Source organism: Palaemon carinicauda, chromosome 2 (genome assembly GCF_036898095.1).
Source record: "Palaemon carinicauda isolate YSFRI2023 chromosome 2, ASM3689809v2, whole genome shotgun sequence".
NCBI classification, from domain to species: domain Eukaryota; kingdom Metazoa; phylum Arthropoda; class Malacostraca; order Decapoda; family Palaemonidae; genus Palaemon; species Palaemon carinicauda.
The window spans coordinates 185,403,581-185,421,080 of record NC_090726.1 but is presented as its reverse complement, the minus strand read 5'-3'; the positions used below and the strand labels follow the sequence as shown (position 1 = coordinate 185,421,080).

At 31.8% G+C, this 17,500-nt stretch overlaps 1 long non-coding RNA gene and 1 pseudogene across 1 annotated transcript; one reads left to right on the top strand and one right to left on the bottom strand.

Annotated features, from left to right (window-relative positions):
- LOC137621561 (uncharacterized) overlaps nt 1–17,500 on the top strand; it is a 364,107-nt pseudogene that overhangs the window by 318,852 nt on the left and 27,755 nt on the right.
- LOC137622448 (uncharacterized) lies at nt 3,431–13,440 on the bottom strand. The gene is made up of 3 exons (XR_011040452.1): nt 13,239–13,440; nt 11,051–11,360; nt 3,431–3,490 (listed from the first exon to the last, which is right to left on the bottom strand). It is a non-coding gene; the product is annotated as an uncharacterized lncRNA (long non-coding RNA).

Genomic DNA, 17,500 nt, shown 5'->3' with positions numbered 1-17,500 from the left:
GCGAGCCAGAACATATGCCAACACTAGGTATTCGTGCAGACTTTATCAGTAAGTTTAAATCAAACCACACGCGAGCAAACCGGGTACATGATACTTATACACAGAAAAGGTTCTGGAGGAAATAAAATTTGCTAGATAATAGAATAATGGCTAATACAAAAAAAAAATAAAAACGAAAAAAAAAGAAAAAAAAAACACGCAACAGATGCGCAAGCAATAGCTAAGGAACGTTAATGGACTTAGTACAAATACACACACGCACGGAACACATGCAAATACCCCACAAGTTAACTAACACATTACTTTTTCTTCGGACAACCAGTCAAAGGGAGGGCGAGTTCAGTGCTATAACAGGAACAACCGTACGGTCGAAATGCATACCCCTGACATCATAAAAACCAACCTTGTTGCACAGGGACAGTCATGGCCATTGAGATATGAAGGAGCGATGATTTAAATCCAGATAATACACTATTTTTCAGTCGTATTTTTTCCCTTATTCTTTTTGTTCTCCGGGAAATTTGTCACGTGATTATGGCGCTATGCTTTTGTAGGTGTTGCGGAGTCATTAATAAAATACAGACGAACGAATATTAATTATCTTTTTTTTTTTAATCCGTAGAGAAATTACAAGACATTACTGTGGCTGTAATATCTACGGGTATAATTTGTTTCTTGGTATATATGATATTCTTTTATTTTGTAATTTTACAGTAATTTTTGTTAAGGGATTACCACAATGCTTAATCATATTTAATCATTATTAAGCTCGAATTTTATATTTATTGAGGTAATGTTATCTAATAAAAAAATTTCAATTAAAATTTCTATGCTATTATTGAATCACTCGACTATAAACCCACGTATTTAATTTGTAATATTCAATGAAAAGTAATGCAATAATAAGAATTTTGGTATATTTCAGTCTTCATTGAAAATTACGAGAGTAAATTTCCATCGCTTTAAAAGTAACAGGTTGAAGACAATAAAATATGACAGCAATTAAACCACTTCTAAGTATCGTATCTAGATGAAAAAGCAAATCAAAAGGAACGTTAAAATTTGAAAATGAAATTCACTCAAGACGCAATGAAAACTTTCAGAATTTGTGAATATTTTAAAGATTTGTGTAAAAAATAGATGACGTCTTTGCGTGAATAACTTGAAAGATCGCGTGAGCATTTTAAAACCATGTATAAATAATGTCAACCTTCGTTATTAAAATTCCATGAAAAACTGAAAGCCTTAGCATGAATAAAAAAAAAAAAGCCCCTTGAATGTGGTTGAATATACAGTAATACATTAATACCAATATCCAGACATTTTTTATTCTAGTGTATGTGTGTGTGTATATATATATATATATATACATATATATATATATGTATATATATATATATATATATATATATATATATATATATAAGGACCAGTGACACCTAAGTTTCCCCGCCCTAAAAAAAAAAAAAAAAAAAAAAAAAAAAAAAAAAACTATTTAATACATTGACGCGGCTGTCAGACCATATTACGTGGATTGAGGCCCGGAACGTTAGCTGTCCCATGTTGATAATGCTTGATAATATGATGATAAGTTTTAACTAAGCTTGCACGATATGCAAAATCTGCTAAGCCGTAGTTAGAATGGAAAATAGTTTGTCTCGGTGAACGCCACAAATTAAAAGCTACCAAGATATCTTATCCCCTTCGATAGGTAGATAAGAATTAGCATAAATTAATGCTTTGGTTATTTGTCTAAGAATGAGGTAGAGAAATCGCCAATATATACATATATATATATATATATATATATATATATATCATTGCAGGTACATCGTGCAATAATCATCTAGGTTGTATCAGCCGATGTGGAACACATAAATACACGCATTCACTGTATTTATACGAATATATAACCATATATATAATTCAAGTATCTATCTATCTATCTATCTATCGATATATATATATATATATATATATATATATAATGTATACACAAATATTTGTATACATTATGTGTAAAGTATATAAGGAAATATTAATGTATTTCTACATACAAACGTACGCATTTATGATATAACTTGAGCAGACTATCGACAAATCAGCTACAATGTTGTTAAAAAATGCACGATTTCATCTAATCAGTTGAGCGTTGAAACGGTAGAATTTTTCTATCAGAGCTTCAGTCTCGTGGAATATTTCATCGCAGTGTTAAAATAAAATAAAAATATATATCGTCACAAACAAGAAACAATATAAAATCTGAGAGAAGGCAAAGCTACTGACCAAATATATAAGAGGCGAACGCAAATTGAACAAGATTTACTGATAATGATGAAGTAGATTAGCTGCTGGAAAGGAAAACGCACACAGGCTGAGGAATAATGGGGAAACAAATGAAAAGAGAGAGAGAGAGAGAGAGAGAGAGAGAGAGAGAGAGAGAGAGAGAGAGAGAGAGAGAGAGAGAGATTTGTTTATGTAGGAATCTCTCTGTCTCCAGTCTTAGTATTTAGATGTGATTTCACGTGAGGATAATTAATGTAGTTTGTTCTGATTAACGGAATAATTATGAAATTAACAGTTTAAACAAACTCGTTACTTCAAGTATCTCTATCAAATTACGATCAATAACACCAGGTCCCATTCTTAAATGCAATATGGCACCTGATAATCTAACTCACACTAATCCAAAATCATAACTCAACCACAAAAAGATAAATGAACAAACAAAACCTTTTAGAAAATAAATATCTTGATGAAAATAAATATTTTAATAAATAAAACCCTTTCACAAGACCCCAATGAAATGAAACCAAACCCCTTGTGTGCTATATATCTATCCCATACTAATCGATAAGTTGTGTACTGTAAAAAAAAAAATTGTATTTCCTAAAATAAAAACAACGTTGCCCACACAGATGGTCAAATCTTGACGACCTTTACCTACCTACAAGCCCGAGGGATACCTCATCTGCGCATGCGCATGGTCCATAACTCCAGTCAAACATCGCGGGAGATTCATCTAACACTAATCTCTTATTGGTATTTCAAATAGTGTACAGTGAGGAATAACGGCAATGAAAAGGGTGAACTACTATAATATAATTTTGTGTTGATGGTAATCGCAATATGGACGGTTCTAAAATCCAAATATGTTAGCCAGAACGTTCAAGTGATTTTAGATGAATGCATTGGGTAATATATGAGTTTGGCGGTGATGGTTTCAACACAGGGGAACAGATAATAACACATTCCTACAAGAACACTAGAAAGGGAATAATATTAATCATGAAACAATTTTCATCTTTCGTTTCAGAATCATTCATATGTGCGATTACCGGAACAGGAACTTATCGTACCGAAAAAAAAAAACAAGAAAGGAAATAAAAACAAAAGTGTGTGAGAGAGAAGGTGTCGTATTTGTTTTTACCTTTATGAGCGGTAGCAAAAACTCGGCGTTCTTTTCGGCTGACATAATTCCTTGAGAGTTCTGTAGGGGGAAGGATATACCAGCAACGAATAAGTATACTGGGTTTCTTTCAAGTGTTTTTTGGGTATAGGAATTCTAAACTAAATTATAATTTTGTAGAACGCAAAGGCATATCCCCTAAAAAAGGGAGTGATTAAATAGTGTATTTAAAAGGCAAAAATAAATAAAATTAAATTATAAGTAATTGAAATCAAAAGAGTAAAATGAAATTAAAACATTAAAAATCTATGCATTCAGTTTTCAAGGGTAAAAATAAATCTAAATAAAAGCTAAGAAATAAAAAAATGCAAAACTTAAAACACAAAATCAAAAGTAAACCAGAAACTCAACAGTAAAGTAGACTGAATTTATTAAAACTAATAACATGAACATGATCAAATCTAGCTATAAGGCAAATAAAAAACACTTAACAAACTAAGCAATGCAATGCATAATTTAACATTTAAAAATAAATAGGTAATTCAAAGGGTATCAGTAAGCCAGGTCAAAATAAATTCATTAAATCATTTAAGCTGTTAGTTTAAACTAATCATAAATTCAGGAACACTACTGAATAGGAAGCTATGGCAAAAGAACCAATTAAAAATAGTCTACTTAATATAAGGTAATAAAAATAGGTTTTGATTTTCATTATAATAAAAAATGGATGAAAATACTGAAACAAAAAACAGAATTCTATCTACAATCAAAACTGAAATAAATGTCATCAAATGAAAAAGCAGGTTAAGATTTCCATTATAAACAAAATTAATTAATAAATAAATCATATAAAATGCAAATAAAGAAATCAGGATATCTTAGGAAATAAGGATTACATTAATATAACTAAAGGCCACGCGGATGCAAAGCTTAAGGAAATTTATTAAAAAAGGGGCATTTCAGGATTAAAAGTTTACAAACTTAAAGATTTTGAAAGTTTACAATGCAATAATAATAATAATAATAATAATAATAATAATAATAATAATAATAATAATAATAATAATAATAAATGGAAAGGCAAGCATTGCTACATTTAATTAACTTCATGTTATGGATAAAATTAAAAAGTAAATTGCAAGTAAAGGCAAATGGAACATTGTAACATATAAATCTAGATTCAAAAGTAAAACCAATGAATATGTATTTCCTGAACACTGGGTTTTAAACTACAGGGCAAACTACAAGCAAGGTTTTTTTAACCATAAAAACTTAAAGCTATATAAAACTAAATGAATATGTGGCATAATTAAAAACGGTTTAACGAGCAAACTGTGACGAATGAGTGATAAATAAATAAACACATATACTGTACTTGTATTAGCGTGAATTTATATTAAATATCTTTAGAAGAAAAGCATAATAATAATAATAATAATAATAATAATAATAATAATAATAATAATAACAATAATAATGATAATAATAATAATAAGAATAACAATAATAATACTAATAATAATAATAATATAAAAAAGATAAATCTAATTGGTAATACTAAAAGTGAAAAAAAAAATAGAATTATTCATTGAAGAAAAAATAGGTTCAAAGGAATGAATGTGGAACAAAAAATGCTAAGAAAATAAACAAAAATAATCTATGAAAATCTTTTAAGGGAAAATAAATTGATAAATTAATACTAGAAAAGATTTTACTAGACAATAAGAAGAAACCTTGCTTGGAATTTACCAACAACAGTAATGTACAATTTTCAAAAATCTCTCATTGAATGATTGATAGAAATAATTTGCTTATTCAGACATATTAGTTGTAATTTCATGACTAGATATAATTCCTTTTTTTTCTAATTGTGGAACAAATCATTACCAATAGCTGATCTTTGAATTGAACATACTACGTAACAAATCATGCCAAGAAATAAGTAAAAAAATAGCATTCATGTAACTTGTCTTCAATAAATTAACTGCATTATGAACCATGCATTGAAAATTAAGCAATGATCGTAAAATAATAATCTAAAATTATAGAGTACTTAAAGCCTAAAGCCATGATAAGATTCTTATAAGTGTCACCAAATAAGCCAATAAAAATGAGCTTTTATGAACTAAAAGTAAATATCAGCAGATATGGTTTGGTTTTCTCTGATTATCACAAAGAAGAATTTTTCGGTAGAGGGCAAGCGATTTATTGCTCGTAATAGATAGGAAATAGACTGTCAATGCTTTCCCGGATAAGTCCTAGATATTCAATGGCCCTCAGCTAATCCGCCAATGAGCAATTAGAGTTTAACTGCGTTATATATTCATGAATTGCTTTCTTAGTATGAAAAAAGAATTCAATATATGTTTTGCGCTTTGATGTCTATGTTTTGGCCACATTTATTCAATATATATCACATCGCAATCAATTAAAAAAAATAAATAAACCAATATAATCTAAATTACCCCAAATTTGAAAGAAAACGTTTTTTCCTAATCAGTAGATGACTTCACTGCTAGGACGTCCTTTTTATATATTACGAGGTAAATTTCCTCTTACTACTGAACAAGTACCTGTTCATGGAAAACTAAAAACAGACCCCTTTCAGTCACTTAATGCAGCTAAAGTAAGCGATGTTTGCAAGTACAGTACAAATCGGAGTTAAAGCTTGTACTTAAAATCCATCAAGAAATTACTCATCTCTGAGAATAGATTACACAAACATGGAAAATATATACTGCACTACGTTGCGTATAAATTGAATATAAAAAACCCACAAATGGTAGAGAGCTAAAATTTTAATAATCAGTGTTTATACAAAATGATAAAACATTCCCTAACGCGTAGATAACTTCCATAGGAAAAGATCAAACTTTGTTGCATCTGTTTATGTTACTCATAAAATAGTTCCCTCAGAACTCCCTTGTTTTCAATATCTTTTGCGAATCGATCCTGTAATGGTTCCGGGGCAAAAAGAAAGAAAAAAGAGGAAAAAAGAAAACCCAGAAAAATACCTTCCGAACGCCATTGATGTGTGAAAGAGATTTGGGGAAAGAAGGCGTGAAGACGGTGCTACGCAACGTCGCCATCTTAGAGGTGTCACTCCGTAGACTTTCGCTCGTGTCTTTGACCCGTCGCAACGCATCGCTTAGTTCGCTCTGTCATCGCGGTTCTGTTTCCGTCCAATTTATCATTGAGCCTCGAAAGGATGTTGTTCAGCGAAATCTAGTTAATAGGGCCGTATAAAATTTTTCTTCTCTCGCAAAATGGTCTTCTGTGACTGTTTGATAGATGTGGAAAAATTCACGAAATATAAAAAAACATATTTCATTCTTTGAGGGAAGATGTTTTCTTTACTTGTTTATTCCCTGTGCAAAGGGGCGGATTAAATCGAACATAGAGAAAAAAAAGGGGAAAAAAAGGAGACAGGAAAAAATTACCGGCTGTAAAATTTAGCACAATAGATAAAGTCCCTCTTTCTTCTTTCTTCTGACTCCAGAGACATTCCAACAGCCACCATGGGCCCCACCAAGACGTTTCAGAGCCCATTCTAGTGTAAACATCCAAGGACTCCCTCCTGTCGTACATATATTTTTATATTTATTTTCTACATATCTACTATGGAAAGGTTTTATGTAAATATCAGGATACAATCGCATCAAACAGCCTTTCTAATCATACTGTTTTTTATTCCCTTATTGAAAGGCACATAAAATAAATTGAAATAACAGCTTCTTGAGCAGATAAATAAATGAATCAAAATAGGGAAAGAAAACATAAAAAAAGACACCAAAACCAAATATTATGAGACGAAAAATATAAAGCGAACATTATCCAAAACAAGGGCTAAAATTGTGAGGAGTTAAAGTAAGGAAGAGTTTGAACTTCAATGTTTACAAATAATGGAAGACTCTTAACGGTTTATCATTTCGCAGTCAAAACGTTGTAACGATAGGTTAAACATAAACAGCTGATGTAGGTAAAGGAGTGATATGCTTATAAACGCTAGATATATTTAAAGGAATGATATAATTGTGTATGTCTATTTTCAGCGAAATTTTGAAAGTTTACATTCTGAGTATCCGTAATTTATAAATTTCTCAAATTGATTCGTGGCATAAGCTGATCATATAGCAATACAAAAATCCGAATATTCATTGATCACTAAACCAAAAGTTCCTTTTATCTCATAGTGCAATAGAGCACATCTTGCAAGGCATAAACAGGAGAGAGAGAGAGAGAGAGAGAGAGAGAGAGAGAGAGAGAGAGAGAGAGAGAGAGAGAGAGAGAGAGAGAGAGTATATTTTCTTGGTCTGCTACAAGATACCCACTTATACCAGCATTCCCCCCCCCCCCCCCCCGCTCCTTCCGTCTTGAAATAACGAGATCAGTGAAGGAAAAGAACAACAATCAAAGTCGTAAGATGTCTGTTCAAGGTCTCAGTTCAGATATGGAGTTATATGTGGAAGTGACAATTCTTGAAAAGACCTAAGAATCCTGACATTTAAACTCTTCGTACTGTTGCCAAGAATGGTACCCCCTATTCCTATATGGGCTTCTTGTGTCAGACAATAAGAATGAGAATAATTGAATTAAGCTTCATAAATTGAATGACAGTTTTGGTATCTTAAGGAAAACAACATTATTAATTTGATATCAATTATTTCCATAATCGCATATATATGTCATTAAAAATGACAAAATGTCTATGTAAATAATAATAATAATAATAATAATAATAATAATAATAATAATAATAATAATAATAATTTAACATTGTACACTGACTGATCATTCTTTATATTTGTCGTAATGAAAAAAAAATATCGAAAGTTATCATATAAATAACAAAAACAATAATAACTACAACAGCAATAATAATAATAATAATAATAATAATAATAATAATAATAATAATAATAATAATAATAATAATAATAATAATAATAATAATAATAATAGCGAATTTAAACATTGTATTCTGACTACTCTTTGTCGCAATGGAGAAAAAAAAACCGAAAACAAAAATAATAATAATCATAATAATAATAATCACTATTTTTTTTTTTTTTTTTTTTTTTACAAATCACATAAATCGGAAAACAGTCGTCTCTAAGAAAGAAAAACAATGTCAGTGTGGTTTTCATGGTTTAAGTAACCGTTCACTTTATTACTATTAAAACGGTGAATGTGAAGGGGAAGGAGAGAAGAAAGGGTCTTCCCCTGTCCTTCCCTCGGTTCGTAATAGCAGGGAATTTGTAAAAAAAGGAATTCAGAAAGATAAAAATATATACGTAAATAAATTGTACAAAAATAAATTGTGTGAAAAATAAAAATATATACGTAAATAAATTGTACAAAAACTAATTGACAAGTCTAAAAATATGTGCGTAAATAAATAGTACAAAAATTATTTGAGAAAGCTAAAAAAATACACATCAATAAGTTGTACAAAAAATAAATTGAAAAAGCTAAAAATATATGCATGAATAAGTACGTTTACGGTGTTAAATTCGTCTGTTTGTGAATCTGTAATTAACTAATTTTAAAGAACGGCAATGAAATAAAAAAAATATAGGCTTAAAATTTTATAAACATAAATTTCATAATTTTCAAAAATACAAATGATTATTATTAAAAAATCATCCAAAATAACCGCTAATCATGTTGGTTTAGAGTATGACAATGTAATAAAAGTTGTCTTAAAATTTATGAATTTAAATTCTACAGTTTCCAAATTTGTAAACGATTATTTGCAAATTATTCAAAATGATCGCTATACGTAGAGCATGGCAAAGGTATAATGGCGTTCTTTTAAATGACGTTTAAATTCAGAAAACTATGAACGTATGTAATAATGTTATCGATATTAAGCTTGTGAATTAGCAGAGAATTGCCTGAATGCAAACTCAAATCGGAGATAAGGTCTCGATATAACGCCATTAATATTATAATCAAACCCCAAAGAAAAGTAATGGGCTAAATGCCATAACTGACATCAAACTCGCATTTCCTAACTATTTTTGCGGTTATATAAAATATTAAAAATAAATAAATCTTATTAAATAATATTTAAGAGTCGTATATCTAATGGGTTGATTTACAAATATGCACAAACGAATCTAATACTGATGAGTAAACTCATTGGGAAAAGTTAGTGACTATAAACTGACTGAAGTTTGTATGTAAAAGGAGGCTTAAAGAACTTCAGCAATAACGAATAAAACTATAAAATTGAATTGATCCATGATAAAATATAGTATTACGTTTTCCTTCAAGAGAGATCAGACCTCAAATCACAAATTAAAACTTGTAACAACTGAGTGAACTTGCTCCAGATTACTAGATGACTCACAGTGATCAGAGGTTTCATGGCAGTCCACGTTTTTTCGAAAGTTTAGACAGAAATCATCATAAAAATTAATCCTCTGGCATGATAAATAAATGTTCATGATCAAATATGTTCTTGTATGAAAATATTTTAATATATGATTATCAGTTTCAGTGGAAATATTAACATTCATTGTGTATTTGTTCAAGAACTTCACGTGTGGTTGCGTGCTAAAGAATACCCATCGAAAATGGAAATATATCAACATATTATATAAATGATGGCTTTATTCTACCACACCTTAGCTTTGAAACTTAACGGGAAATTTTAAGCGTAGTAGAGTTTTTTCTCAAATCTGCTTTCAAATCACCTAGCAATTCCTCCACTAAACCTTTCAATTTACTTTTATTGTCATATTCGTTTCTTAAAAAAAGGAAATATATTCGCGCTTTAATTCATGAAATAGCCTCAAGTTCAGATTTTTTTAATCAACTGTTAGTAGAGATATCTATTGTCTATTCATATAAATAGAGCTTAAATAAAAATAAAATCGGCTCAAAATTCTTGATAAAAATGTATGTCAATTCCATAAACGAACAACGAATTATATATATATATATATATATATATATATATATATATATATATATATATATATATATATATGTATATATATATATATATATATATATATATATATGTATATATATATATATATATATATATTATATATATGTATATGTATATGTATATATATATAAGTATATATAATATATATACATACATATATATATATATATATATATATATATATATTGAAAAAACGACTCTGAATTAATAAAATACAATATAACGAAGCACAAGTAACGTAAAAACAAGACTATCTAGTTTTGCTAATTCATATTTTCACGATGGTTTTTATGCCCCTTTCCTAATAAATATTCCTGTGAACAACCCAAACCAAAACTAAGTCTTGTGTTAAAAGTAACTTGCTTTCACGGAAGAAACGAACAAGAAATGAAAAAAAATATATATATATAGATCATCATATGATGGCTGTGCTCATGGTAACAAGGAAATTTTTCCTGGTGGTGCTTTTGCTGGTGAAACACTGGAACGTTCGAAACAACAACAACAACAACAACAACGATGCTGGTGACGGAGAAAACATCCTGCTAGCAATGCTATAATGGGGAGGGTGAGGGGGGGGGGGGGGGCGGAGACCCCCTCAGATGATGCGTGATGGTGAGAGAGTGATGAGTCCGATCCAGCCCTAATGAACAACAGGAAAATTTTACCTCAACACTCACCTGTAAGCCGACTGACCCGGGAGGCATTGCCCCGGGGGTGTGTGGGGGATGTGTGGTGTGGGGAGGGTCCTCTGGATCCCCCTAAACCTCCGGGCATGCCTCCTCCTATTGCTCCCAAGGGGCCCCCGGGCATTCCACCCATGGGACACCCATGCCCCCGGCTCCAAGACCCATTGGGCCGTCTCTGCTTGTGGGGCAGCCAACTGGGTTGGAGATGGGCATTGATGGGGTGGAGGAAACTGTGCTAGAGGCTAATGACACCCCTGGATTCATACCCACGTTCCCATCACGAAGACCTGCGGGGCCCATGCTAAAAGGGCCAAGGGGAGAGAAAAGAAAACATTATATAATGTTATATGGGATCAAATTATGGTAAATCTCCGGTTTTCATTATGTGTTGTTGTCATTTAATGTTGTCATCGTCACTGTCAATTAATACAATAACTAACATTTAATCATTCTCTATGTAACTATTAACAATTCATTTACTAAATTCTCTCATTCTGAGAGATGGAGTCAACATCCAAAAATATTAGGTTAGATATTACAAACTCTGCGCACATATCTCTCCGTATTTCGCTTACTTTGTCTACTTTGAGCATAGTTTAAAAAACTATTATGCCAAAATACTGATTCATCAAAATTAATCTATTGTGGCAAAAGGTAAAGTTGACTCTTAACTGTATCAAGCTATATAGCTATTAACATAACAAAATAATGGAAGGGAGAACACAGGGCAACATTAAATTTTATTTTCGTAATTTTGTTTAAATAATCAAAACTAAAACGTGTAGTATAGTATAGTACAGTAGAGAGAGAGAGAGAGAGAGAGAGAGAGAGAGAGAGAGAGAGAGAGAGAGAGAGAGAGAGAGAGAGAGAGACGATAATTAGAAAGAAAATATAACAAAACGTCTCATAAGACAAAGTACTGTTTAAACATATTACCCTAATGCCACTATAACAATGATGACTTACACACATATTGTAAAGAACCTCATTACCAAAAGAATAATGATGTAAATATGTAAATGATAATGAACTCAGTCATGTTCATAAACTAAACTACATGGAGGATTAAAGCGATATATATATATATATATATATATATATGTATGTATATATATATATATATATATATATATATATATATATATACATATGTATATATATATAAATATATATATATATATATATATATATATATATATATATATATGTGTGTGTGTGTGTGTGTATGTATGCTGTATAAGAGTGTATGTAATAGTATGATTTATTTACTACTGAGATAAAACGTGAGAAATAAATATAGAGCTTTTTTTACTTATATACACATGCATTATATTTATATATATATTATATTTATATATAGAGAGTATATATATCTATATATATATATATATATATATATATATATATATATATACAGAGAGAGAGAGAGAGAGAGAGAGAGAGAGAGAGAGAGAGAGAGAGAGAGAGAGAGAGAGAGAGAGAGAGAATCATGCAATATATACCAATGAGTAAACAAACAGCCCCTGGGCATAAAAACCAAAGAATGCATTTTGAAACCAAAGAAGATGAAAAGAGCGAGCGATGAAAAATAAAGGAGTAAACAATTCAGATAAAATGTAATCATTGTGATCAGAATCAATCGTGCGAGACGGAGATGATGAAAGAACAAAAGGGAATAATATATAAGTTATTGTTTTTTTTATTCGTAAAAACGATTGATGAAAATGGGAACTAATCAGTGGTTTCACTTGCGTAAACATGCACAGTATATTAAATCATACCTAAAAATTGGTAAAAAAAAATGAAATAATTATGCGTCGGTACATACTGCATATACGTAACTATATATATATATATATATATATATATATATATATATATATATATATATATATATATATATACATGAACTAATGTGTGATATTATTCACATGCAGGGAATGAAACATTTTAAGTGTAAAAACTAAAAAAGGTATTTGATTAAACTTGAGTCCAAAAGCATTATATATATATATATATATATATATATATATATATATATATATATATATATATATATATATTATATATATATATCTAGAGAGAGAGAGAGAGAGAGAGAGAGAGAGAGAGAGAGAGAGAGAGAGAGAGAGAGAGAGAGAGAGAGAGAGAGAGAGAGAGTACCCACGGTTTTCCTTACCTGTTGCTATTCATGACCGCCATGGAATCCTTGGTGATCCCGGGACTAGAGTTGTGGTTTGGGTGGATACTCGGAGCAGTCATGGGCGGAGATGGGCGTGTGGATCCCGGAGTTGGCGTGGGCGTGTTAAGGAGCCCCCTGGTAAGTGAGGGAAACCCGCCACTACTGACGGGGGCAGATTAGGCAGTAGTGGTATCTGGAACATGGCTGTAACAAGAGAAGAAGAGGGACCATGGCTATGAGAACGTGCGAATGAATACCTCCAGGTTAAAAGCTCCCTTGGGCCACACTGAGTCACTAAGGGTTGGAAGCGGGAAGGGGGGGGGGGGGGGGCAGCAGCTGGGACACTATGGTTTGATTAGGGGACTCGGGGACATGAGGGATGGAATTAGGATCATAAAATGAGGCTTTTGAAAGGATTGGGGATTGGTATGAGGACTGAAGGCAATCTTAGGAGCCCAGGATTCATTTATTTAGCAGGGAAGATATAGGCTTTAAGGATGATCTATTTTCAGTGTAATATATTTTGGGGTCGAAAGGACCAAGGATCGAAGGAATTTCGGGAGAGTGCTCACGGGCCATTGGAGTTAGCTCGAGATGGCTGAAAAATGATTGTGTGTATAACTATTAGTGTGAGTCTTTCTAAGCCTGATGAATCTATGTTCTCCATGGGATTTAGATCGGCTGGTGTAATTTTGTATAGCAAAATATATCAATTAGTTTTCCTAACTGAATGGATGTGGCAATATCTAAGAAGTAATCTAAACCGACTGTGTGTTATGTGATTATACAGTACATGATACAAATTCTATTTTTATGTCTATGTTGTTCTCAACTAGTTCCTATGTCAATGAAGTTCCTAATTAATTGTTATTTAGGAAATAGTACCCCTATTCAAGATTCAACTATAAAAATGTTTAGTTATCGTTAAAATTCAACAAAATTTTAAGATTTTCTTTAGCAATATCTAGCTGTTAGGATACATGAATATCCTACTTCCCTGGCAGGTTCGACCTAATGTCCTTCGTTTAAATGCGTGTCCACCTCTGTTCGTGCGTCATGTTATCAAAAGATGTTTGCTATTGGAGGGACATGATTTCTCTGCTTGTGCCTTATTCTAAACAACGAACGTAAACTTGAGATTCACTTAAAGAAGCTATACAAACTTTTACTGTATAGAATCTGGCGCATTTTCAACAAAAGTTTACATAAGTTGAGAGAAACAGAGCAAATCATAGTTTTCATGTTAGTTGATCTATTTCTTTTTTTAATGAATGAATATGAATTATGCAATGAGAAGAAAAAGAAAAAGAAAGTATACCATAAATTGTCCTCTTCTTATCAATACAACATCTCAAGCAATATTGGCTAACGAAACTCTGGGCAACATTATTATTGTATATTATAATTTTTTCCTTATTTGTTAATACAATTATCATAATAAATTTTTTCCAGTACAGGTAAATCAGGTGAAAACGACTTTGTCTATATTACTCTTATAATTACTTAAAATATTTTTTCAAAGTACAATACAGGCAAATCACGTATTAACAAAAAGAGAATATATATAACGAAAAGAGAATATATATATATATATATATATATATATATATATATATATAATATATATATATATATATATATATATTTTATCATACACATGCATCTAAACGGTGATAGTAGCAGTACCCATTAACAAACACAGAACATCTAATAGAAATAAGGTCTCGCACTAAAAATACATTAAAATTACGCCTGAATAAGTTTTAAAAACGCCTGAAGGGATTATTTGGGGAGCGATTGTAAACTTTTAACTTCTTATGAGAATGGATTAGAGTTACAAAATAGGGGATCGTGTACTTGATGTAAAAAGATATTGTAATGACCTGTTACTATTGAATAGTAATGCCCTGAATGCGTAGAAATTATGACAGAGAGAGAGAGAGAGAGAGAGAGATGAGAGAGAGAGAGAGAGAGAGAGAGAGAGAGAGAGAGAGAGGGCGTAACTGCAGAAAAGGAATCTGTACCAATTTCTTGAAAAAAAATCAGTAGCTGTTTTTAAAATAAAATTACAATTGAATGGTAATGCCTTTAATGAGTAGGAATTATGACAACGAGAGAGAGAGAGAGAGAGAGAGAGAGAGAGAGAGAGAGAGAGAGAGAGAGGAGAGAGAGAGAGAGAGAGAGAGTTTAACTGCAGACCAGGAATCTGTACCAATTTCTTTAAAAGAATCAGTAGCTGTTTTAAAATAACATTACTATCGAATGGTAATGCCTTTAATAAGTAGAAATTATGACAACGAGAGAGAGAGAGAAGAGAGAGAGATGAGAGAGAGAGAGAGAGAGAGAGAGAGAGAGAGAGAGAGAGAGAAATACTCAGCTTAAACATACGGTAGTATAATGAAATTTGGGTCATAGAGAAGATAATGGGAATTGACTCTTGACAATTATGAATTAGGAAGAAAAAACCCTACTACGAAAAACTTCTATTTGAGTAATATCACCCACGAACTGTACAAAGAGCGAGAGATGAATATTTGTATTATATATCATATGATTTTATGATACATAGTTTCCCATTAATTTAAACAAACTTAAAAGAGATGACAGCAAAAGTATGGTGCAATTTGTGTATTTTTTACAATGTACATGGCTAAACTATCGCATTTACAATCTATTTATTTTTTTGAAATCGAAATATCTATCGATCAATAAGGACTATGGATCCCATACAATGAAAAAAAATGCGATTTTATGACATTCAAAAATCTTAATCATTCAATTCAATCTTTATTCTTTCATTATAAAGGAAGGCCAGTGTGAAGCACACTGGCACACTCGCAGGAAGTAAATCCCACATTCATTTAAAACGTCAATTTACAGAGGATGTATCTTCATATTTGTTGAGGCGTTTCTTACACTTTCTTTCATCCAGGTGTTGACTCAGCTAGCAACCATATGGACAACCGAGTCTTTTCTTCAACTGCCTCTTCGTATGCCATACCATATCTCTTTTCTTGACCGTCTTTTAATCTAATTTCTTGCCACTCTCCCTTCACGTTGTCCAAAATAGTTCCAGTTAATTTTCTTGTTTTAATCGTTCTACGTCAGGTATGTTCTTACTCTTTTAGGCCCCTTAGACTGGAGTTTTTTAATCTAAGTTTTTATCGTTTCCTCAGCAGTAACAATAAACCATAAAAAATTATTGCTCGTTTAACTCATTTCCAAATGTTGGCCTAGTCCTCAAGTTCTTTTTCAATGTCATACCCTTCCCCAGTCCTTCGCTGTTTACCTATTTTCACCAGGTTCATCTGACATCTGCATACACGCTTGCCCTTCATTCCACACCTATATCGCCTATTTAACCATAAACACACCTCATCCGTTTAAAACCATCCACCCTCATTCCATCTTCTTCATGTCTCATTCCATTATATTTTAGCATCATTTCTCCTCAAGCCACATTATTCTTCTTTACCCCCCCCCCTCCCTCCTTCCTATTTCTCCTCCCTTCCAATGCCTCTCCTGCTTCCTCTTTTTGACCATTCTCCTAGAAATAGGAAATGAGAGAATAAAATACTGATTTTACGACTATCATAGATTCAGGCAGGCAAAAGATTCTTTAACCCCCCCCCCCTGCTCCCACTTTCCTCTCCCCCATTTTCCAAGAAGGACAAAAAAAAAAAAAAAAAAGAAGAGAAAGAAGAGGGCTCGCCGCATAAGAAAATTCTAATCTCGGCAAGTAAACTTTGTCCATTAATCCGACAATTTTGCTTTTGAAAACATCAGTTATTTCTTTTTGTCTTCTTCTCACCGCACACCCAAACCCCCTTTCAAAAGAAGAAGTATAAAAAAAACCCTCATTCTCCAACTGCTCTCTCTCTCTCTCTCTTCCTACCTACCGAAGGCGCAGCAGAAGTTCCTCGAAAGTGCAGTATCGTGTCTATTTTGATACGCCTTCAAGCCAATACTGCCCCCAACTCTATCTTTCTCCATCTATCTCTTTCTCTCTTCATCCCGTCACCTATTCCTCTTTCGGACCCTTTACCTATCCGTTAAATCCATCTCTAGTCCTTCTACCTCTTACTCCATCTCCTTCCAAAATTCTCAAGAAGAATATAAGGTTTGATTTCAATCACATCTTTATTAGAGCTTGATGTCGCTTGTGGAATTTAAATCAGGTTAAGGGCCGGTTTGACCTACAACTCTGAATAGCTTCTTCTCGAACATGATTTGCATGTATTACAGAGAAAACAGCTGAT